At 41.0% G+C, this 25,578-nt stretch overlaps 2 long non-coding RNA genes across 5 annotated transcripts in view; one reads left to right on the top strand and one right to left on the bottom strand.

The window, feature by feature from the left end:
- The window catches only part of LOC123379590, a 52,813-nt gene extending 44,480 nt beyond the window's left edge, over window positions 1–8,333 (top strand). The window contains exon 3 of the long non-coding RNA XR_006584238.1: window positions 8,006–8,333. This is a non-coding gene — a long non-coding RNA (uncharacterized LOC123379590). The remainder of the gene's footprint in view (window positions 1–8,005) is intronic.
- The window catches only part of LOC123379589, a 47,563-nt gene that overhangs the window by 15,124 nt on the left and 6,861 nt on the right, over window positions 1–25,578 (bottom strand). For 2 of the 4 annotated variants that reach the window (XR_006584237.1, XR_006584235.1), the window contains exon 3: window positions 5,874–6,062. The exons of 1 other annotated variant lie outside the window; for it this stretch is intronic. This is a non-coding gene — a long non-coding RNA (uncharacterized LOC123379589). Of the gene's footprint in view, window positions 1–5,873; window positions 6,063–25,297; window positions 25,406–25,578 lie in introns of all 4 variants that reach the window. One more of the 4 variants, XR_006584234.1, reaches the window with a different exon arrangement.

Below are 25,578 nucleotides of genomic sequence, written 5' to 3' on the forward strand. Positions count from 1 at the left end.
ATGAGGAACCTGTTACTGGACACTGGAAGAAAAGCAATCCTTGTTGTTAAGATGGCAAAGAACTTGGCTGAATTGTGTTTTACTGTTGGGTGGAAAGTAGAAATTGTAAGCAATGAACTTAAGCATTTAGTTCAAACGATTTCCAAGAAAAGTATGAAAGGTGTGGCCTGATTTCTCCTTATTGCTTATAGTAAAATGTGAGGGGAAATAGATAAGTTGAGGAAGGAACTATTAAACAAAAAGGAACTTGCACTTGGTGATTTGAAGAATTCTCAGCCTATCCAGATAGCATGCTGTAGAAACAGAGCCAAGAGTGTTGCTGGACAAACTTTTGCTGAGGAGATTAAATTTGTGACTTATGTGGCACAAAAACAGACACATAGACCAATGGAATAGAATAGAAACCCCAGAACTAGATCCACAAACGTATGGCCAACTCATCTTTGACAAAGCAGGAAAGAACATCCAATGGAAAAAAGACAGCCTCTTTAACAAATGGTGCTGGGAGAACTGGGCAGCAACATGCAGAAGGTTGAAACTAGACCACTTTCTCACACCATTCACAAAAATAAACTCAAAATGGATAAAGGACCTGAATGTGAGACAGGAAACCATCAAAACCTTAGAGGAGAAAGCAGGAAAAGACCACTCTGACCTCAGCCGTAGCAATCTCTTACTCGACACATCCCCAAAGGCAAGGGAATTAAAAGCAAAAATGAATTACTGGGACCTCATGACGATAAAAAGCTTCTGCACAGCAAAGGAAACAACCAACAAAACTAAAAGGCAACCAACGGAATGGGAAAAGATATTTGCAAATGACATATCAGACAAAGGGCTAGTATCCAAAATCTATAAAGAGCTCACCAAACTCCACAACCGAAAAACAAATAACCCAGTGAAGAAATGGGCAGAAAACATGAATAGACACTTCTCTAAAGAAGACATCCAGATGGCCAACAGGCACATGAAAAGATGTTCAGTGTCGCTCCTTATCAGGGAAATACAAATCAAAACCACACTCAGGTATCACCTCACGCCAGTCAGAGTGGCCAAAATGAACAAATCAGGAGACTATAGATGCTGGAGAGGATGTGGAGAAACAGGAACCCTCTTGCACTGTTGGTGGGAATGCAAATTGGTGCAGCCGCTCTGGAAAGCAGTGTGGAGGTTCCTCAGAAAATTAAAAATAGACCTACCCTATGACCCAGCAATAGCACTGCTAGGAATTTATCCAAGGGATACAGGAGTACTGATGCATAGGGCCACTTGTACCCCAATGTTCATAGCAGCACTCTCAACAATAGCCAAATTATGGAAAGAGCCTAAATGTCCATCAACTGATGAATGGATAAAGAAATTGTGGTTTATATACACAATGGAGTACTACGTGGCAATGAGAAAAAACGAAATATGGCCCTTTGTAGCAACGTGGATGGAACTGGAGAGTGTGATGCTAAGTGAAATAAGCCATACAGAGAAAGACAGATACCATATGGTTTCACTCTTATGTGGATCCTGAGAAACTTAACAGGAACCCATGGGGGAGGGGAAGGAAAGAAAAAAAAGAGGTTAGAGTGGGAGAGAGCCAAAGCATAAGAGACTGTTAAAAACTGAGAACAAACTGAGGGTTGATGGGGGGTGGGAGGGAGGGGAGGGGTGGGTGATGGGTATTGAGGAGGGCACCTTTTGGGATGAGCACTGGGTGTTGTATGGAAACCAATTTGTCAATAAATTTCATATATATATAAAAAAATAAATAAATAAAATAAAAAAAAGACAAAAGAAAAGAAAAAAGAAAAAAAAATAATAATAAATTTGTGACTTATGGGTCTAAATCAACCTTCTCAGCATGCATGATCCAGGAATAGAAATGGGTTCTCCAGAAAAAAAATCTTTGGAGAACCCTCTTATGTAATGGCATGAATCCCCTTGACATATATGGAAGATCAACACAGTTTTTTGAAAATGGTATATCAGCAGAAACACTGCCAGTTTGGACTGAAGGGGCCAGAGACAGAACTAAATGAAGGAAAGTTGTCAGACTTCAAAGATTCTAACCAGCAGGAAATGAGCTGTATTTAACTACAAATATGTGCTACGCTTCAGGTAAAAGGAAGAATGACTCCAAGGGCAATACTGTAGACACAGACACAGAGGCACAGGCTACAGAGGCTTCCTCCAGCCCAGAGGGCAGATCAAGCCACAAAAAAAATGATTCTCAGGCCTTGAAACCAAATGGAATTTGCCCTGCTAGGTTTTGAACTTGCTTGAGACTAGTTACTCTTATTCCTTCCATTTTCTCCCTTTCAGAATAGGAGTATCTATCATATGTTTGTCTCGCCATTGTATTTCAGAATCAATTTGTTTTCTAGGTTTAGAGGTCCATAGATGGAGAAGAATTTTGTTTCAGGGTGGTCCATACCCCGAATCTCACTTATACCTGATTTAGATTATCTATATTGTGAGATTTGGGATTTAGCATTGATACTAGAATAAATTAACATTTTGGGGGATTTAGGATAGAATAAAAGTTTTATGCATGTGGAATAGATATGAATTTGGGGGTTCAGATGGCAGATGGTAGGGGTTTGAATAGTGTCCCACCAGAACTTCAAAATGAGACCTTGCTTAGAAATACAGTCTTTGCGGATGTAAGTAAGTTAAGATTAAATCATACTAGAGTAGGGCGGGCCCCAAATATAATGACTGGTGTCCTAAGAAGCCCATGTTAAGACACAGAGACACAGAGAATAAGGCCATGTGAAGACAGAGGCGGAGACTGGAGTGATGCAGCTACAAGCCAAGAAATGCCAAGGTTTGATGGCAATCACCAGAAGGTAGGAGAGAGGCATGGAATGATTCTCCCTTAGAGCCATCAGAAGGAATCAGTCTTGCTGATGCCTTGATTTTGGACTTCTAGACTCCAGGACTGAGAAAATAAATTTCTGTTTTTCAAGTTATTTGGTTTGTGGTAATCTGTTACAACAGGCCTAGGAAACTAACACAGTCAGTATTTAGGTGTTGATTGGTATGTCTTAATTATATATTTGGACGTTTCTTCCAACCTGCCACTTAGCTTTTCACTTTGTCTATGAAACCATTGAGGTACGTAATTTTCAACACAAAAGATATAAAATTTTTCATTCATGGTTTGTGCTTTTTGTGTCCTGTTTAAGAAATCCTTCATAACTTGGGGTGCCTGGGTGGCTCAGTTGATTAAGCATCCAACTTCAGCTCAGGTCGTGATCTCACAGTTCATGGGTTCAAGCCCCACGTCAGGCTCTGTGCTGACAGCTGTCTGTTTCTGTCTCAAAAATAAACATAAAAAATATTTTAATTTTTTTTTTCAACGTTTATTTATTTTTGGGACAGAGAGAGACAGAGCATGAACGGGCAAGGGGCAGAGAGAGAGGGAGACACAGAATCGGAAACAGGCTCCAGGCTCTGAGCCATCAGCCCAGAGCCCGACGCGGGGCTCGAACTCACGGACCGCGAGATCGTGACCTGGCTGAAGTCGGACGCTTAACCGACTGCGCCACCCAGGCGCCCCATAAAGAAATCCTTCATAACTTGAAATGATGAAGAAATTCTCCCATATTTGTTTCTAAAAGTTTTTATGAATGGTATGAAGTACAATTGTAATTTTTTTCAATCAATTCCTCCAGCACCATTTAATAAATACCTATTCCTCCTCCATTGGCATGCAATTTTATCTTCAACATTTATCACATTCCATATTTGCAGGATTCTATTTTTGGTCTCTTTCTTCTGTTCCATGGATCATTTGTCTATCTTTACACCTGTAACACATTAATTACTATAATTTTACAGCAGTGGTTCTCACCCAGAAGTTATTTTACCTCTCAGGGGACATTTGGCAATACCTGAAGACATTTTTGGCTGTTATAAACTGGGGGCAGGGGGCATGCTACTGGCATCTAGAGGGTATAAGCTAGAAATGCTGCTAAACATCCTACAATGCACAGTACAGTACCCCCACAACAAAGAATTATCCTGTCCTAAATGGCTCTGTTTTGACAGCCCTGTTTTTTTTAAGTATAATTAACATAGAGTGTTATATTAGTTGCAGATGTATAATATGATTCAACAACTCTATACATTACTCAGTGCTTATCACAATCAGTGTACTCTTAATCCCCTTTACCTATTTCATCCATCCCCTCAACCACCTCCCTGCTGGCAACTACCAGTTTGTTCTCTGTATTTTAAGAGTCTGGGTTTTTTTGTTTGCCTCTTTTTTCCTTTGAGTGTTCATTTGTTTTATTTCTTAAATTCCACATATGAGTGAAGTTATATGGTAGTTGTCTTTCTGTGACTGACTTATTCCACTTAGATTATACCCTCTAGGTCCATCCATGATGTTCCAAATGGCAAGATCTCATTATTTTTTTATGGCTGAGTAATATTCCAGCATGCATACACACACACACACACACACACACACACACACACACACACACACACACATATATATATATATATATATATATATATATATATATACAGCCCCTGTTCAAATTATTGTAAAATCCAGGTGCACCAGCTGGCTCAGTCAGTCAAGCATGCAACTCTTGATCTCAGGATTGCAAATTTGAGCCCCAAATTGGGTATAAAATTTACTTAAAAATAAAATCTTTAAAAAACTATTGCAAATTCCAAATAAACTTACACAGTAGAACTTTACTGTGTTTAGGGGTATATAAATGTAGGGCAATAAGTATATAAAAAGGTATATAAGGATTGGACAGCAATGTTCGTGAAAAGACCAACAGTTAAATCCTTTGTTAGGAGAAAATGCTCATCAATTGTGTCTGAATTAATGGCAGAGAATCTGTGATAAAAACCACAGAATGAAAGTTAGCACCATTTAATCTCCCTCCCTCCACCCATCCCAGCTTTTCAGAAGTTTGGAAGGAAGGCCTGCAGGGTCATTAAATTCTCTCTGTGGTAGCAGGATGGATGTGTTAGTCTCAAACCATCCATAATAGATGGATGTCTAGTCTAGCCTTAGAAATCTATTCATATGCTGTTTGCTCCAAAGCTTCCCTCAGCAGTTAAGTGTTTTTAGAATTTTAATATTTATTAAATCCAAACCTCATCAACTTACTTCCAAAGCCCAGATAATGGCAGGCAAGATCTGTTGTAATTGATTCGTCACCTGTTCTTCCCTTGCCAGGTTCTCATTTTACATGCCAGGCACTTTCCAATGTCAGACTACTTCCTTTCTCTCCTAATTGCCAGACTTTCTTCTATTTAGTCTTACATCACCTCTATCCTTCTCTCCTCCCATTTGCGCCTCTCCTCTCCTTTCCTGGGTGCTTGACTTTCAGTCTCCTTTAGATCCAATTCTTGGAGCACTTCTGATTCTAGCTGCTAGATTTTGCAACTTTTCAGTTACCTGCCTTACTTTTTCTGAACAGTAATGCTTTAGGCATAGGATTAAAATATCTACTTGTGTGTCACTGCAGCTGGCTAAGGGAAACTGATGCCTATTTTGTACACTATTTCGCCTGTGTAGTTCTCTCTCCATTGTGCACTTGTGTCCTGATCTCCCCCTTCTCACACCTCCTTTTCTCCACTTCATCTCTCTCCTCCAGATATAGGTATATAGGAGAGGTATATTTGTAGCTCTCAGAATGGAAGTTCAAGAGGGTAAAATGGAATGACTTAGGAGCAAGGCAAGGAGAGAGGGCAGGGTCAGTTGAGGACATGTATAGAACAGGTGGGAGGCAGATTCAGAAAGGAAACGTGGCCCCATTGAAGAGGATTCATCCCGGGAGTCACATGGAAGAAGCAGCATTAACCCTGATCCTTATTCTCCCCAGGGCAGTGGTTTTTTTTTGTCCTACCTTAGGTGAATTCACCTCAGATGAATTTCACTCCAAGTCTCAGGAAGGAGTGATTGAACCAGAGTCATCTGTTTTTCTCACAGATAAAGGTGGCAGGTCTGTCACTTCTGAAGAGAAGGTCTCAGGAGAAGAGCTGGGCTCCTCTAGTTTCTATCCTGCCCTAATCTTGCAGCATCATCTTGGCTGTATCTGGAAGTGGGAGATAAGAATACTGTTTCTTATCTGTAATACACTGGCTCTTTGCCTATAGACCTATTTAGATTATAATCTCCTAGAACCACATTTAGCAATGCTACATAGAAAAAAGCATAAACTGTTGTATCAGATAGACATAGGTGCAATTTTCAGCTCTGCCACTCACCAGCCATATGACTTGGAGCAAGTCAGTTAGTCTCTCCAAGCCTCAGTTTTCTCATGAGGATTAAAGTACCTATGGGGTACCTGGGTGGCTCAGCTGGTTGAGAATCCTACTCTTGGTTCTGGCTCAGGTCATCATCCCTGGATCATGGGATGAAGCCCCACATTAGATTGCTTAGGATTCTCTCCCTCTGTCCTTCTCCCCTGCTCTCTCTCTCTCTCTCAAAAATAATTTCACTACATTTCATAACACTATGAGGGCTGAGACTGTGCCAATTTGCCCCCGTTTGTAGTTCAGTTCCTGGCACAGAGTATGCCCTCAATAAATATTAGTTACAACTGAATGAATGAGTAGGCACCTAACAAACTGTAGCCAGATATCTCTTTGTCCAGGCTGATTCTGGCTGATGGTAATGATACTGTGCCCTGACACAGTCCAAGAAAAAAAAAAAATCACTACATCAAGGGGCACCTAGGTGGCTCGGTCGGTTAAGCGGCTGACTTAGCTCAGGTCATGGTCTCATGGTTTCTGAGTTCAAGGCCCGCATCAGGTTCTGTGCTGACATCTCAGAGCCTGAAGCCTGCTTCGGATTCTGTATCTCCTTCTCTCTCTGCCCCTCTCCCCCGTGCTCTCTCTCCCACCACCGCCTCTCTTTCTCAAAAATAAATAAACATTAAAAAATTCACTACATCAAATCCAGAGATAGTGGCACGCTAGTCTAGGGGATTACACACTAGGGGATTACATCATGTCCCACGGGGTAAAAGAGGCTTGTGTGAAACGCAACTTTCAATAGTATTGATTATGCCCACTGAGGAGTTTAATATAGTGCTTCTTAAACCTTAATGTGCCTCTGAATCACCTGGGGATCTTGTTAAAAAGCAGGCTCTGTCTGTGCCATCTCTCCATGCTGTCATAATGGTGCATATCAGTGTCCTGACTGATGCTGTCAAGAATATCAACAATGCCGAAGAGAGGCAAACACTAGGTTCTTATTAGGCCATGCTCCGAAGTCATTGTCCAGTTTCTAATTGTAATGCTGAAACATGGTTACATTGATGAATTTGAAACCATTGGTGATCACAGAGCTGGGAAAGTTGTTATGAACCTCATGAGCAGGTTAAACAAGTATGGAGTAATCAGCCCCATATTTGATATGCAACTCAAAGATCTAGGAAAATGGTAGAATAACCTGCTCCTATCCCCTTGATTTGGCTTCATTATACTGACAGCTAGTGTCATGGACCATAAAAAGGCAAGACGAAAACAGAGAAGAGGGGAAATCCTGGGTTTCTTTTCCTAGGGATGTAATACATACATGCAAATAAATGCCTCAATGGATTTAAAAAAAAAAAAATCAGATTTTGATTCAATAGTTCCAAGTGGAGGCCGGACAAGCTCCCTGGTGATACTGAGACTCCTGGCTTAGGGGCCTCATTTTGAGTAACAGGAGTCTAACACAGGAGTCAACCAACTTTTTCTGTAAAGGACCAAATAGTAAATACTGTAGCTTTGTGAAATGTATATTTTCTGCTGCTACTGCAGAACTCTGCTGGTGTAGAACAAGAGCAGCCATAGACAACATGAAACAAAGGGGTGTGGTTGTGTTCCAATAAAACTGTATTTACAAAAACTAGGCCTACGGGCTGTAATTTGCCTACAGCCGGTCTAATATAGTTAAGATCAATATATCATTCTTATAATAAACATCAGTGAGCTTGTCTCCTAAGCTCCCAGTAATTCCCACATACATGACAATTTGCCCTTCCTACAGATCCACCTCCCTTTACCGACAATCTACATGATTCCAGGAGCAGAGCACCCACCGCCAGGTTCCCACAACAGGACTGACTCCAGACTCCAGCTGATTGGTACAGGGTAGGTAGTGGCATGATTCACATCCTATTCTACAAAATGTTGTGCTCCATGGGTGCATTTTGAATAGAAAACAGGATGAATGGCAACCTCTAGAGTTGTCCAACTTAATTGAACTCAGCACTTGACTGAAGTAGGCTACTCATAGTCTTTCCTCAAGATTCTGGAATTAAATCTAGGAGATCCCTACTTCAGTCTTCTGTCCTCTTTTGTTTTTAATTTTTTTAATGTTTATTTATTTTTGAGACAGACACAGAGTGTGAGTGGGAAAGGGTCAAAGAAAGAGGGAGACAAAGAATCCAAAGCAGGCTCCAGGCTTTGAGCTATCAGCACAGTGCCCAATGTGGGGCTTGAACTCATGAATGGTGAGATCAGACCTGAGCCAAAGTTGGACGCTTAACTGACTGAGCCACCCAGGTGCCCCTAAATTTTTTTTAAGTTTATTTATTTTGAGAGAGAGACAGAGAGAGCAAGAGGGGGAGGGGCAGAGAGAGAGGGAGAGACAGAATCCCAAGCAGGCTCCACACTGCCAGTGCGGAGTCCAATGCGGGGTCTGAACCCACAAAATGTGATATCATGACCTGAGCCAACATCAAGAGTAGGACACTTAACCAACTGAGCCACCTGGGCATCCCAGTCTTTTGTCCTCTTAAAGGGAGGGTATATAAGTGGAGATGGAATCCTTTTTTTAACCCTCTTGATTGGGATGCAGAGAAAGTTAGTAGTGAGAAGGAACGAAGCAGATATTCAGAGAAACAATGGTGAGAGGGCTTCCTGGGTTCTCTGTAGCACTGCAGTCCTTGGCTCCAGGACATTTCTGAGGCCCAGAGGCATCCTTGACCTTGGGTTCTATGAGAGGACCTGTATCCTTATATAAATTCATTTTGCTTTTGCTTAAATCCAGTAGAATTCTGTCACATTCAGTAGAATGCATTCAGTAGAATGCAAACCGCAGTCTAATAGCATTAACTAACCACAAAAGAGTACTTCAATAAAATTCAAAGTTGGTAGGATTTTTTTTTTAAATCAATGTACAGACTATTTCAGGAGCACACATTTTTGTTTGAAACTGGAGTTCCCGGACAAGAAAGTATGTGAAATTTCATAAATATTAAAGTACATCTGTATCCTAATGATCTATATAGTAATAAATAATTTTGTCAGCTGTACAGTAATTCTCAGCCCCTTGCTTCAGGTAAAGTTCAGTGGCAGAGGAAAAAAAAAAAAACAACTATTCCTTGGGGGGCAGAAAGGGATTTATTGAAAGGTATCAAATGGCTTACAATATTGTTAGATGGGCTAAAGAAACTCTAGGCTGATCTTCCAGGAGCAGTTTCTAAGCCAGACCATAGAACTGGGCTATGAAGGAAGCTGTTATTCCTGCCAAGAACAGGAAGCTACCTGCTGAATCAGAAAGTAGCCACTAGTAGTCACAAGCTCTGGAATCATGCTACCTTTTCCATATCAGGAAGCTACCTGCCAAATGAAGGAACTATCACCTCTGCTTCCAGGTCTAAACCAAACTGCTTGCCTCTAAACCACCAGGACCAGCAAGATAGGTGCCTCAAATTTTCCCTTTCTTTACCCTCTTAATTCAGTTCATTTTCAGGTCCCAGGTGAATGCATTTGATTGAAGAAACCCATATCTCATCCAAAGTCCTAGCAACAAAGGAGTCTGGAAAATGTCGTCCTAAGCTTTTCAGTTTTCAGCATTCCAGGAAGACACACTATAATGAGACTAGAACAGATGTTGAGTGAGCCAGTCCACAGAATCAGTCACACCTCTAATTGACCACACAGTTGTAAAACAAAAATTATATTTTTGTGAAGAAAATTTAAACATGAGCAAACAAACAATAACACAGTAGTTCACTCCATTTGTCAGACTGATGCTAGCATAATTCAGACTTTCCCTATTTTTGCCAGATAATGTTACTTATGCATTTATTCCTATTTAGGCATCTGGAAAATCTTTTAACATCTGAATGATTATGATGAGTAAACAGATTTATTCACTCATTCATTTATTCAACAAATATGTTTTGAATGCCTGCTAAGTGCCAGGCATTGCTTCTGTGCTGCAGCTACAACAGGGAACAAAGGATGTTATATTCTCCAGGTCAGGATTCCCTGTGAAAATTTCCTCCATCCTCTGTGAGGCTGAAGGATTCAGCAGGTTCTGTTGACCGAGGTAAAGACAAAGCAATTGCACTGGTGGGTGACCCTTCAATATTTGGCCTTTTAAACCCAAAAGGTGCAAACATTTGGTCAAAGGATGCAACAACATATAAGCCAAGTATATTGACTTAAAAATTGGGTAAAAATCTAGATTTAAGATATATTTTTTTTTAAAAAAAACTTCTCGTGACCAAAATTCCACCATTATTTGATGATCCTTAATAATTTTGTCTCATCTGTTTTACTCTTATGCCAACTAATCTTTGGTAGTATGTAGTGAAAGAGCAAATATAATTAATCTTTCCTTGGACTAAAATCACTCAGTTAAACACAGTTGTTCAAGGGTCAGATAGTTTTGTTGACTTTGTCATCCATATGGATGAAAAATTCTATAAAGTAAAACACAGAGAAAAATCAAAACAAAGTTTCAGACACCTGTTAGTAACATGACTAATATAATTACTGATTGATGCCAAATTAAAAAGCAAATAAAGGAAACAAAGTAGTATTCATGAATTTGCTGATTCATTCAGTAAATAAGTATTTATTGAAAACCTATCATAGTAGTTATCTAGCATGCAGAGGGGCATTGGGTGGCCCAAGGCATGTCCCATCAGGTTCACATGGAACAGCCTCTTGGACCAAGAGCTCAACTTGTAGAGCCTAATGTGGGGTTTGATTCCATGACCTTGAGATCATGACCTGAGCTGAAATCAAGAGTTGGATGCTTAAATGACTGAACCACCCAGGAGCCCCCAAAACATTTTATACTCAGAACGTAAATTACAAAATCACCAACTTAAATTATTTTAAAATACAGTAAAACCTTGGGTTGCAAGTAACTTGTTCTGTGAGTGTTCCACAAGACCAGAGCATTTCTAATAAATTTTAACTTGATAAGTGAGCGATTTCTCACAAGTAGTACGTGATGCTGAACGTCACATGATCACAACTGAGCCAATGGCCCAAATTCACTTTGATATACCAGTGCTTTGGATTACAAGCATGTTTCCAGAACAAATTATGCTCACAAACCAAGGTTTTACTGTATTAAAAAATGGAGCTGATAAGTTGCTGAACCTTAAGAACAAAGTTTTGTTTGCCACTTGGTAAAAGCAGCCAAAACTCACAAATAAAAGATGATGTCAACTTAGCAAAATAGGTATAATTCAACTATCACCTTGAGTCTCCCAGTCTGCTGGGGTTACTCTTTAATACCCAAATAAAAATTACTCAAGACACTGTCACAAGGAATGCAGAAGTTTATGCCCTCCCAGTGTTTTGTACATCCTTTGGGAAGGACCCATGTTTTCCTTCTCACTCATTCTCCTGTTCTCCAGCTCACAATGATTTCTTTTGCCCAAGGCTCTTCCTAAGACCTAGCCTTCCCATCTTTTCAGTGCTTCTCCTCACTGCTCTACTCTCTCCAAGTTGCCCAGGCCTATTGCCCTAGCTGCTCCCAAACTCCAAATTCCTCTCATTTCTTGCTTTCTTTGGCAGATCAGTTCTGCTCTCTCCGGTCCTCCTCTCCCCTACCCATTCCTCATCCCTCCTAAAACTCATACATTGTTTTCCTCAACAATAAGAACCATCTATGTGTGCTATGAATGCTGTTCCCATCCTGAAAATGAAAATGAGTCATGACTTTTTTCTGAAGAGCAATTTTTCCCAGGACACAGAGAATATTATTCCTTTAACATCAACATTGGCCTTTCCTCTGTCCCTCAGCATATACTGTTCCCTCTGCCTGAAACCATACCCCCCCCCCCCACATACACACACACTCTTCCCAATCCCTCTCATGGCCCATAAATTCTATACAACTTCAAATCTCACTCAGGAATCATTATGTCCGGCACCTGGTATGTGATTGCTGACTAAATAAATACATTAATTATTTCTTCTCAACTGTCAAATACAAATCACATTCATTTCCAGAAAAGATCTTCGGGAAAAACAGACCAAAATTTACTCAGATTTAATCTAATCAATCTTATATTCTAAGCTTCCACGGCCATCAGTTTCTGATTTTTCTGCTTTGTCTCTAAAATTTGTATTGGCTCCTCCCGGTTGAAGATTAGCCAAGACTAGAACATGCTTCTCTCTCCTTACTCCTTCCTTATATTCATTTACTCCTGTAATTGATGTATTTCCAGATGGATCATGCTGCTTGTCAGAAACCCAGCTGCTTCCCGGTGGTCTTTTTTAAAAGACCTTTCTGGCATCTTGTCATTTGGTCAACATTTGAGGTTTGCATTTCTGCTTCTGCAAATGGAATAACTGCAGCAGGGGCTATTGGCTAACACAGTGCTTTCAGTTTCTTAAACATTTATTCTTTAGATTGTTTAGAAAAGGGCTGCTTTCATACTGTAAGAAGCAAATTAGAGAAAAGAGTGCACACATTAATTCAGATTCAGTCTTAAGGTGGGGACAGATAATAATATGGCAATGATGTTATAATAATTATTTATTGTGCTGTTGGTTCTATTTACCCAGAAAATTCTTATATACATTACAGGTTAGCAAATCAAATATTTCATCAGCCTCAATCTTCTGCAAAATGTCGTATCAATAACCTGTAATATCTTGGGTGTTCTGTTGTCACCCTTTCAATACATTACAAATGGGAAAGATATCTATTATCAATAAGTTTACTATTTCCTGTTCCTGAAAACACTATTTGTACCACCAGAGAGATTCTTGCCTTTTTTCTTACACAGATTTTATTATCTAGTCATAATCTGACTATAAAAGAGGCTTTTTCAAACTTGACTATTGAGCAAACAGGAGAGTAATGCAAGGTAATGATTACTACATGGGCTTTGAAATCAACAAATGCCTCTACATACTGGCTCTGTGATTTTAGATGAATCATTTTAATTCTATGAACTCTAGGATGCTGTATTATAAAATGGAGGGGCAGCATATTGACTACTTCAATTAATGACTGTAAGAATCAAATGAGATTAGACTTGTGGCATAGTAAGCATAGAGCCTGAAATACAGCAAGTGCTTCAACAGGAGTCACTACTGTTGTTGTTGTTGTTGTTGTTGTTGTTGAGCCCTGTCATGCAATTTTATTAACTGTATGATATTTTTTCCAATTTTATTGAGGAATAATTGACATATATCTCTGTATAAGTTTAGGGCTACAGCATGATGGTTTGATTTATGTACATCATGAAATGATTACTAACATACATCTTCTCATATTATTGTGGTGCTTTTAGAATCTGAAAAATTCTATTCCCCTCAAGGTTCCTTTTCAGTTTTGATCAGTGTCCAAGGAAAACGTATAAGCAGTAAGTATCCTATTTTCATTCATGATTTGTTCATAAAATCTTGCATCAAAGTCAAATGTATGAAAATTTAACTTTATCAAAGAAGGGAAAGGAGCTCTATTCTCAATAAGCAAATATATATGCAGATATACTTTTTGCCCCTTAAAATGAACACAAAAAAAGGGGCACCTGGGTGGCTCAGTCGGTTAAGAGTCTGACTCTTGACTTTGGTCCAGGTCATGATCTCAGGGTTGTGAGATTGAGCCATGCATAAGGCTACACGCTGAGCATGGAGCCTGCTTAAGATATTCTCTCTCTCTCCCCCCCCCCCCACCACTGGCACTCTCTCTCTCTCTAAAATAAAATAAAATAAGACACAAAATAAACCAAGTTAACACTAATGGACATCCAAATGAAAATAAAGAGTTAGCACTTTCAGGTTAACCATTTGGTAGCCAGCCCAACTGCAATGTATTTATAAGATATATACATTTGATCACCACTATCAGCAATTTCATCTTTCCATTTTCTTTTTTAATTTTTTTTAATGTTTATTTATTTTTGAGACAGAGAGAGACACAGCATGAACAGGGGAGGGGCAGAGAGAGAGGGAGACACAGAATCTGAAACAGGCTCCAGGCTCTGAGCTGTCAGCACAGAGCCCGACGTGGGGCTCGAACTCACAGACCGTGAGATCATGACCTGAGCCGAAGTCGGACGCTTAACTGACTGAGCCACCCAGGCGCCCCTCATCTTTCCATTTTCAATTTATTTATGTAAAATATCAGTAAAATGCACAAAATATTTAAAGTTGGACTAATAGTGCTGCACCTACAAACACAGCAAAATCAAACTGTTGCTTGCCACAATGTAACAGATCAATATGTTCACTTATCAGCAGATGTGCAAAATGTTTTATTTAGAGGTATAAGTTTAATGTATAAAAGTACAGGTTGTAGGTAACCCAAGAACTACACCTACTGCTCTTTTGACAATTTTTCTTTCTTTTTTTTTAATGTTTATTTATTTATTTTGAGAGAGAGCACGCATGGGGGAAGAGCAGAGAGAGGAAGAGAGAGAGAGAATCCCAAGCAGGTTCCACACTGCCAACGCAGAGCCCAACACAGGGCTGGATCCCACGAACCCTGAGATCATGACCCGAGCCTAAATCAAGAGTCGGTTGCTTAACCAAATGAGCCACCCAGGCACCCTGACAATTTTTCTAAAGTTAATGCCACTAATACTTTTTGTAACAATCATTCACCTGAGAATGTTAATAAGCAACTCTTTTTTTTTTTTAATATTTGTTTATTTTTGAGAGAAAGAGAGACAGAGTGTGAGCGGGGAAGGGAGGGCAGAGAGCCTGACACGGGGGCTCAAATCACCAACTGCGAGATCATGACCTGAGACAAAATCAGACAGACACTTAACCACTTAACCCACTGAGCCACCCAGGCACCCCAGTGGGCAACTCTTTTTAATGATGGTGACATAAGAGAGCAGAGGAGACTTCTGGGCAGAAAATGCTGGGAAGTAACCCATTCTACCTTTTCATTAGGCTAGCTACTTCTAGGTGATATATGTTAGTAAGGCTAGTTAATTTCTTGGGTATGAGCCCACTGCTCATGGACAGAATACCATGACAGTGGATAAAGCATTCTCAAGAAAGTTTACAGATGTGGAGCTGAGAGAACATTACAGGCAGGGTTGGAAAATCCATATCCATAAAATGTTTATTCCCCTGAGGATGAATTTATGACCTCTCCATGATGGAAGAGATATAATGTATTCAGCTTGCTGTCAAGTAGCTGGCTTTTCCCCCTAGGTAATGCTGCCATATTGAGGACTCAGTGTTAACATCATGTTAGCAGATTAGGTACTCAAAAGCAGCAGTAGTCAAGTCAGCTTCCTTAAGGGGCAGTCCATGTTTTTGAGCCCATGAAGACTTTTCATCCCTACTATCATAGCCACATTTTCCATGAGTTCATTAAACATGGACTGGGGTGAGGGGCGCCTGGGTGGCTCAGTCGGTTAAGCGGCTAACTTTGGCTCAGGTCATAACTCGTAGTCCGTGAGTTCGAGCCCCGCATCAGGCTCTGTGCTGACAGCTCGGAGCCTGTTTCAGATTCTGTGTGTCCTTCTCTCTGACCCTCCCCCATTCATGCTCTGTCTCTCTCTGTCTCAAAAATAAATAAACGTTAAAAACAAACAAACAAAAAAACATGGACTGGGGTGGGTGATGAAAGGTCACATATTTGCTCCAAAATCCTAGAGGTCTATACTGTGATTCTCCTACTGGTGCTTACCTAACATTTTATTCACCATTGTTATTTGCTGGAGACCCTTGAGTATCATTAGATCTGCTGGATCATAAGGACCAAATAGAAGAGCATCTTACTTTACAGCCTGGACATGTTGCAGAGCCTTTTCTTGCTCTGTTCCTCATTTTAAAATAGCAGCCTTATGAGTGATTCCTTAGATGATTCCAACTCAAAATATGGTATATATTACCTCCAAAATCCAAAAAGGTCTACCAATCATTGTAACTCTTTTGTCATGGTAGGCTATCCATCAACTCTTCTGTCACCTTGGAAAGGATAACTCAGCATGCTTCAGTCTACTGGATTCCCAGAAACTTCATTGAGGTCGCAGACCCCTATGATTTTTCTCACACTTCATGTTTATATATATCTTATAGGCTTCCAAATTAACTGCTAGTTTCTTATCCTCAGATCCAATCAGCATAATATCATCAACATAATGGACAAAAATGATGTTTTGTGGAATATCAAGACATTCAAGATCTCTGCTGACTAGGATATGGCAGAGATTGAGAGCTGACATAGCACTGAGACAGACAGTAAACGTGTACTATTGACAATGCCAGGTAAAAGTAAGCCACTATGGTTGTTCTTACAACTTGGTATGGAGAAAAAAAGCATTAGTCATATAACACGTGCTAGGGGCTCTTGATATATTCCAGTAAAACATCTCTTTTATAAAAGGACATGTAATTGAAGTCACACCCTAATTAAGTTTATTGAAATCTACATTCTCCAATGTCTATTCTACTTTTTCCCCAGCCAATGAGTGAATCAAATGCGGATATGCTAGATACACCATTCTTACATGTTTCAAGTATTTGATGTTGCACTAATCTCTGCATTTCCCCCTAAAATTCAGCATTGCTTCTGATTTACTATCTTGGCAGAAAGAGGAAGTTCCAGGGGCTTCCACTTAGCTATTTCTACAATAATGACCTCATCCCATGGATTAGGGAGCCAATGCTCCCTAATATATATATATATATATATATATGGATTTATTTCTGGGCTCTCAATTCTATCACATTGATGTCTATCCTTATATTAATAGTCTTTGTTTATTTTTTTTTAATTTTTTTCAATGTTTATTTATTTTTGAGACAGAGACAGAGCATGAACAGGGGAGGGGCAGAGAGAGAGGGAGACACAGAATCCGAAGCAGGCTCCAGGCTCTGAGCTGTCAGCACAGAGCCCGATGTGGGGCTCAAACCGGAACCGTGAAATCATGACCTGAGCCAAAGTCGGACATATTAACCGACTTAGCCACCCAGGCGCCCCTAATAGTCTTTGTTTTCTTACCAGTAGATCATTGTGATTAAGAATGAGCCCTGAGGGGCATCTGGGTGGCTCAGTTGATTAAGCATCTGACTTTGGCTCCAGTTATGATCTCAGGGTTCATGGGTTCAAGCTCTGTGTGAGGTTCTGTGCTGACAGCTCAGAGCCTGGAGTCTGCTTTAGATTCTGTGTCTTCCTCTCTCTCTGCCTCTCTCTGTCTCTTTCAAAAATGAATAAACTTTCAAAAAATTAAAAAAAAAAAAAAAAAGAATGAGCTCTGGGTTCAAAAATGCTGAATTCAAATCCTGGCTCTACTATTTATTTACGGTACAACTTTAGGCAATTACTTAACCTCTCAGAACCTCAATTTTCACATCTGTAAATAGAGATATTAAGAGTACCTATTACCAGGGAAGGCTGTTAATAAAACTAGGATAGTGTGCATAAAGCAATATCTGAAATATAATTAGCACTCAATAAATATTGTTATTATACAGTATGTGTCAGGCAGGAGCAGGCAAAAAGACCCACCATTTCTCCAGAAACATTGAAAGGAGCTATGTAATAGGTGTGGTACTTCAGCTTGTTCATATTGAGCACCTGATACACGTAATAAACTACAGAAGATGCCAAAATGAGTAAGGTATAGCCTGAGTCTCTTTCTACTTTTGTTGAAATTATTGATGGCTTAGCATTTAGTCCACAAAATGTGTCCAAAAGGAACTCAGAGGCTGCTGCATCTAGGTGAGATGGTACATGAAGATAAGTGATTCCTACAGATTCTGTTTTGGGGTCAGACCTACAAGGCTGACACTCAAAAGGGCCTCAGGCTGCTTAACATTGGTCAGTCCAGTCATGTGATACAAGTGCAACTCCAACCACAAGGTAGGCATCATAGGCTGGATTCCCCAGAAAGTACAACCTCATGTTCACATGCAGATAGTTTACTTTAGGAGGTAATCCAAGGGACCAAAGTAGAGGACTAGTGAGAGGGAAACACAAAAGAAGGAAAGCTAATTCAAGAGGGCATACCTGAGTTGATCACAGCTATGGAAACTGGGGCTTGATCTTGTTGGAACATTCTGAAGAGCTGTGAAAAACCACTTCAAAATTGTCTGCCCATATGCCAGAGGAGGGAGCATTTATCCTTCAACTCCCCTCTCCTTTTGGTCAAGGGTTGTCTCATGATGTGGTAAACCCTCACACTTCCCAGAGCACCAATATGAATGCCAGGTGGTTCTTACAGAACCTCTGAGACAGCAAGTAAGATATATGGAGAAGCCGAGATGAGGTGCTGTCACATGACATTTGTGTGAATGAAGCTGGTTCCCTGCAATGGTGGTGTCAAAGGTGGGACTAGAAGGTATGAAGAAAGTACAAGAGATAGCCAGTATGGTGAGTAAAGCAGCTATTGGCTGGCCTTCAACACAGGATTTATTGTTGTCTTTTCCTGGTGGTTGACATCATCTACTGGCAGGAGCAAGGAGCTGAGATTAGAGTCCTAGGGGAACAACACATCTCTGTTCTTTATCTCTTGCTGAGCTCTTCCCCAAATTGGGAACCAAGTACATGCCTTCCCCTAATTACAAAGGCTGGTGATTTAAAACAGCTAAGGATAAACAGATACAAGCTCCTAGAAGAGTGGAGACAAAGCCTTGAATGTAGAAGACAGGATGACAAGTGTCTCAGTGAGGGGTTTGCCACAGGAATTGAGAGGAAGAAAGATTATCCATTGGGAAAAATGATGAGGATTCAAGCAAAAGGTGGCATTTGGGACAGTCCTTGAAAAAACAAATGGTGTTGGGGGGGCATGTTCTTGGGTTTAAGGATTCAGCAGTGTCCTCAAAGGGGCCTCTGCCTGGGTGAAAATTGGGAAAAGTCTAGCAGATCTTAGAGAAAATAGAGAATAATCTAAAGGGATAAAAAGAAACATAGATCGAAAAGTGACTCTTACTGTTGCCCCTGTGGGAATTAGATAGCCAGGAGGGTGTATTAGTTTCCTATTGCTTTTATAACAAATTACCACAAAATTAACAGCTTCAAACAATACAAATTTGTTATCTTATAGTTCTAGAGGTCAGAAGCTCAAAATGGGTCTCACTGAACTAAAATCAAGGTTATTGGCAGAGCTGTGTCCTTCTGGAGGCTCTAGGAGACAATCCATTTCCTTGCTTTTTTGGCGGCCAGAGGCAATCCTCACTCCTTGACTCATGGCTCCATTCTGCCTTCAAAGCCATCAATGGTAGATTGAATCTTCTTGCATTGAATTACCCTAGCCATGGCTTCTGGTGTTACATCCCTTTCTCTGACTCTGATTCCTTTTCTGCCTTGTCTTCCACTCTTTAAAGACCCTTCTGATTACATTGGGCCCACCTCAATAATCAGTCAGCTGATTAACAACCTTAATTCCCCTTTGCTATATAATATAACATAGTCACAGGTTCTGGAGATTAGGACGCAGGTTTCTTTGAGGGGCTATTATTCTTCCAACAGAAGGGATAAGGGAATAAAAACTCTTTCCAGTCCTGTCCACGCTCTCTGAACATCCCAGCCTCCATTGTTGAGGGAGGTTTCAGCGTTCACAGCTTTACTTTGGCCAGAGCCACCTGGTAGCACATCTTGCCTGCTGCAGTCTCTCAGAGGGGTTAACAGCAGTGACAGTGTGTGTTGCCTTCTCAAAGAATGCCCTCTCCCCCATCTACCTACAAGGTTGGGACCCTGGGGCTTGGCAGCCATGTTTATCTGTCTTGACTCTGACCCCTTAACCTCAGCTGATTGGACTCAAGTTGGACCAATCACATTCTCTCTCCCAAAAAACTTGGACTTGGTTTTGGCCCTCTTGTCTCCACACATGCCATACTATCCCTCCAAGATGCCACTCTCCCCCACAGCTTCATTTCTATTACAGTGACTCCCAAACCTATATCGCTAAATCAGACCAGTCTCTGAAGCTCCACAGGTGTCCATCCAGCTGACCCCTGGGCAGCTCCACTTGGATGTCTCACAGGCATCTCAAACTGTCTGATCCTTCACTTTGCTTACATCAGAGGCTGCTTTCTATTATCTTTTCCTGATGGGAACTAACACCCCAATGAAAACCTCTAGGTCCAGAGGTAAGGACTGTGTCCTGGATTTTTTTTTGGGGGGGGGGGTGTCTTCCACAGCATCTGACACAAAAACTCACACTTGGTAAACACTGATTATTCAGTGGGTTAAGTTTGGGCTACCTACTGAGATCAATTATAGGTCCATTTTAGTAAAGTCTGCAGGCAGATATTGTCAGGGTTGAATTACTTTGGGATTGGCAGATAATGTTTCGGACTTTTTTGGCTAAATCAATATACTAAAAATAAAGTTAACTCCTAGAGTTTCAGTTGCTTTCAGACATGATGTGATTTATCACAATTCCCACCCCTAAGGAGCAGAGGAAAGCCCCAGTGCTTAAGAAAGTCAAGAGGTGCCTTAAGGCTGAAAGCTTTATTTATCTATGGAGTTCTGGGACTCTCTGAATACACTGCCATTGTCTGCTCTTCCCATTAGAGACAAAAAAGTAATTAGCATAACTGAGTCCTTGCTGTTTGCTGGTTACTGACATATGTCTATATCCCTTTTATAGGCTGAATTATGTGACACAAAAATTCATATGTTGAAATCCTAATCCCCCATTACCTCAGAATATTACCATGTTTGGAAATAGGGCTTTCGGGGGCGCCTGGGTGGCGCAGTCGGTTAAGCGTCTGACTTCAGCCAGGTCACGATCTCGCGGTCCGTGAGTTCGAGCCCCGCGTCAGGCTCTGGGCTGATGGCTCAGAGCCTGGAGCCTGTTTCCGATTCTGTGTCTCCCTCTCTCTCTGCCCCTCCCCCGTTCATGCTCTGTCTCTCTCTGTCCCAAAAATAAATAAACTTTGGAAATAGGGCTTTCGAAGAAGTAAGGTAAAATGAAGTCCTATAACTTGGCCCTAATCCAATATTCCTGTTGTTCTTATAAGAAGAGGTTAGGACACAGATACATACAGAGGAAAGACTATGTAAAGACACTGGAAGAAGATGGCCATCAACAAGGAGAGAGGATTTAAAAGAAAGCAACCTCTTAGAAATCTTGATCTCAGACTTCTAGCCTCCAGAATTGTGAGAAAGTAAATTTCTGTTGTTTAAACTACCTAGTCTGTGGTACAGGCCTATTTTAAATATATTGTGGGTGTAGTTCCAGACTACTGCAATAAAGTGAATATTCCAATATAGAGAGTCAAATGAATTTTTTGGTTTCCCACTGCATATAAAAGTATGTTTACACTATAATATAGTCTACTAAGTGAACAATAGCATTATGTCTAAAAAACTATATATATATATATATACCTTATTAAAAAATGCTAACCATCATCTGAGCTTTCAGTAAGTCTAATCACTGATCATATATCACTATAACAAATGCAATAATAATTAAAAAGTTTGAAATATTATGAGAATTACCAAAATGTGACACAGAGACACAAAGTGAGCAAATGCTGTTGGAAAAATGGAGCCAATAGATTTGCCCAACACAAGGTTAACACACCTTCAATCTGTAAAGAACAGTATGTGCAAAGTACAATAAAGCAACATACAATAAATTAAGGTAGCCTGTAGAGTACTTTTCATGGCAGCCTGAGAAAACTAATAAAGTTCTATTTAACCCTCCTACAAACCCTGCAAAGTAAGTTCATTAGCTCCATTTCATAGATAAGGAAACTGAGGCACAGGGAAGTGAAGTGACTTTCCTGATCCTCCAGCCCATAAGTGACAGGGTAAGGATGGAAGCCCAGGTTTGCCTGATACACAGACCCCATTGCAACCAGTATCTTTTGTTCTAGAGGCTACAGGCCATTTGGAAAGTTGACAGAAATGTGGTGTGCTCCTGCTGACCTCCCCTCTCTCCCTGACCTTTGTGGGTTGTTTTGATCTCTCCCTCCTCTGAGTACCTCCAGCCCAACCCAGGCATTGTCAATGACTCCTGGCACAATTAGCTCCTCGGTTTCATTCAAATTATTTAGAAATTTTGTTTATATAATTTATTCACCTTAAAAAATTTTTTTAATGTTTTTATTTATTTTTGAGAGAGTGAGCATGAGAGGGGTAGGGGCAGAAAGAGGCGGGGACAGAGGATCTGAAGCAGGCTCTGTGCTGAGAGCAGAGAGTCCAAGTTGGGCTCAAACCCATGAACTGTGAGATCATGGCTTAAGCAGAAGTGAGATGCTCAGCCAGCTGCACCACCAGGAGCTCCAAATCACTTAGAAATTTTCGAGTGCTGTTGTGTAGATGCTCTTCCTTGAAACCTTCACATTTTAGGGCTTGTTTTACCCCAAGCTTCCCACCTGGAATTGGGGAGGGGGTCTCCACTACTTTTCACATCTAGAAAGCCAGGCAGAGAGCAGGACAATTGTACACGCAGAACAATGCACCAGTCTGACCCCACAGTGGTTCCCATTCATGATTTTATTTAATCCTCACAACAAACCTATGAGTTTGGCATTATTATCATCTTCATCTTACAGATGAGAAAACAGAGGCATCAGGCAGTTAAGAAACTTGCCTAATGCCCATAGGAGACTGAAGGGTCTCCTTAGGAAAGAGACTGAAGGGTCTCCTTAGGAAGACCTCCTTAGGAAAGTATACTTAAACTGAAGGAGGAGTAGAAAATGGAAAAACAGCATGTGCAAAGATCCTATGGCAGGAAAGAGCCTTTGTGTTTGAGGGGCTAAGGGAAGAACATTCGCAGAGTACGAGAGAACTAAATGACTCAGGAGCCAGGCTAAACAGGGCCTCCGAGGTCTCACTAAAGGTTTAAGTCTCTGTCACAAGAGCAACAGAAGCCATCATTAGGTTTTAACCAGGGGATAATGGGATCAGGATTGCAGTTTGAAAAAAACTTTCTGGGGCGTCTGGGTGGCTCAGTCAGTTAAGTGCCAACTTAGGCTCAGGTCATGATCTTGCAGTTCGGGCTGTGTACGGACAGTTTAGAGCCTGGAGCCTGCTGCAGATTCTGTGTCTCCCTCTCTCTCTGCCCTTCCCTCATTCATGCTCTTTCTCTCAAAAAAATTTTAAAAATAAATAAAATTTTAAAAAAAGGAAAAGACCTTTTTTTTTTTTAATGTTTATTTGTTTGAGAAAGAGAGAGACAGAGCGCGATGGGGGAGGGGCAGAGAAAGAGGGAGACACAGAATTGGAAGCAGGCTCCAGGCTTCTGAGCTGTTAGAACAGAGCCTGACATGAGGCTCGAACCCATGAACTCTGAGATCATGACCTGAACAGACGTCAGACGCTTAATCGACTGAGCCACCCAAGAGCCCCAAAAAGATCTTTCTGAGAGCAGTGCAGATAAAAAATGAGAGGGAGAATGAGATATAGGGAGACCATTAGGGTCCATGGCAGTAATCTAGGCAAGAGATGCTGGGAACACGGATTAGGACAATAGCAGTGGAGATAGGAGTGGAAGTGGAAGCAAGTAAATGCTTTTAAGAGTCATTTAAGAGGGAAAATTGACAGCATTTGGTGATGGATTGGGCATGGGGTGAGAGAAGTTGAGGTCCCAGGTTTCTGACTGGTGCCACTAGCTGGGTGTTGCATAGTTTCTTCAGATAGGGGACACTGGACAAAGAGAAGGTGTGTGCAAAATTATGTGTTCAGACACATAATTTAACACAGGCATGTTAAACTTAAGGTAAGACACCCACATGGAACTATCATATAAGTATGTAGATGCGAAGGTTTGAAGGTCAGAAGGGAAGTATGGACTAGAGATGGATATTGGGGAATTGTATCCAGGGCCAACTAGGCACATTAGTTCCCCAATATTTCTAGAAACCCACACACAAAAAAATGCTTTACTCTTCTTTATTTTTTTTTAAATTTTTTTTTCAATGTTTTTTATTTATTTTTGGGACAGAGAGAGACAGAGCATGAACAGGGGAGGGGCCGAGAGAGAGAGAGAGAGAGAGAGAGAGAGAGAGACAGAATTGGAAACAGGCTCCAGGCTCTGAGCCATCAGCCCAGAGCCCAACACGGGGCTTGAACCCACGGACTGCAAGATCGTGACCTGGCTGAAGTCAGACGCTTAACCGACTACGCCACCCAGGCGCCCCTACTCTTCTTTAAATCAGAAGTAAAAACAAACTTTTAAATCAAAGACGTTTTAGAGGCACCTGGGTGGCTCAGTTAAACGTCTGACTTGGGCTCATCATGATCTCTCAGTTCCTGGCTTTGAGCCCCACATCGGGCTCTGCACTATGTGGAACCTGCTTGGGATTCTCTTTCTCCCTCTCTCTCTGTCCCTCCCCCCCCCCAAAATAAATAAACTTTAAAAGAGAGGTTTTAATGTACAATATTAATATATGCATCTTTATGCCAATGCAATCATAAAAAATTTATTTATTTTTAATTTTTTTTTCTTAATGTTTTTATTTATTTTTGAGACAGAGAGAGACAGAGCATGAGCAGGGAAGGGGCAGAGAGAGAGGGAGATACAGAATTGGAAGCAGGCTCCAGGCTCTGAGCCATCAGCACAGAGCCCAATGCGGGGCTCGAACTCACAGACTGTGAGATCATGACCTGAGCCGAAGTCGGACGCTCAACCAACTGAGTCACCCAGGCACCCCATAAAAAATAATTTAAAAAGAAATTGTTCTGTAGGAAGGGACCACAAAAGCCATAATGCTTCCCTGGTTGTATCGCTAAGAATGCTTTCTGCTACAAATATCAGAAAGCTCACTCTAAATGGTATCAGCAGTGACAATATTTAAAATTTCCCTTGTTTGAGGAAGTTCAGCATTAGGGTGGCCTCTGGGGTTGGCAGACTGAGTGCTGTCAAGGACAAAGACTCCTTCCAGCTCTGCGCTCTGGCATCCCTGCTGTTGGCTTCATCCTCAGCTGTTAATACGACTGCATTAGTTCCAGGCCACATCCAGACTTGACAATATTCCCAGGAAGAAGAGTCACTGTTGCTTCCAGTGGTTCTCTCCTAGGAGTGAGGAAACCTTTCCCAGAAGCCCCCCCAGTAAATGTCCCCTTAGCCTCACTGGATAGGACCAGCGCATAGCCCCATTTCTAAGCTGATTATTACCAGCAAGAAGGATGGAATTAATATGATGGACTTACAGTAATCATGTGGGGTGGAACTGAAGTTAGGGAGTCAACCATAATGCCTTCCCTAGAAGTCTTCCTCCAGGAGGTGAGAATTGAAGCCAAAAGCATGGATGAACTCACCTAGGGAGAACGTTTGGAGGGAGAAGCACGAAGGACATAGGAGTTTCAGCATCACCAACATCTACTGAGGGCTAACATTGCAGATTGAGTCAGTTATGGGTCCTGCTACAGAGGGGCTTCCTGTCTGATGGAAGAGATGCACCAATAAACACAGTTATAAATGGACTGGGACT

This window comes from Felis catus, chromosome C1, assembly GCF_018350175.1.
Source record: "Felis catus isolate Fca126 chromosome C1, F.catus_Fca126_mat1.0, whole genome shotgun sequence".
NCBI lineage: Eukaryota > Metazoa > Chordata > Mammalia > Carnivora > Felidae > Felis > Felis catus.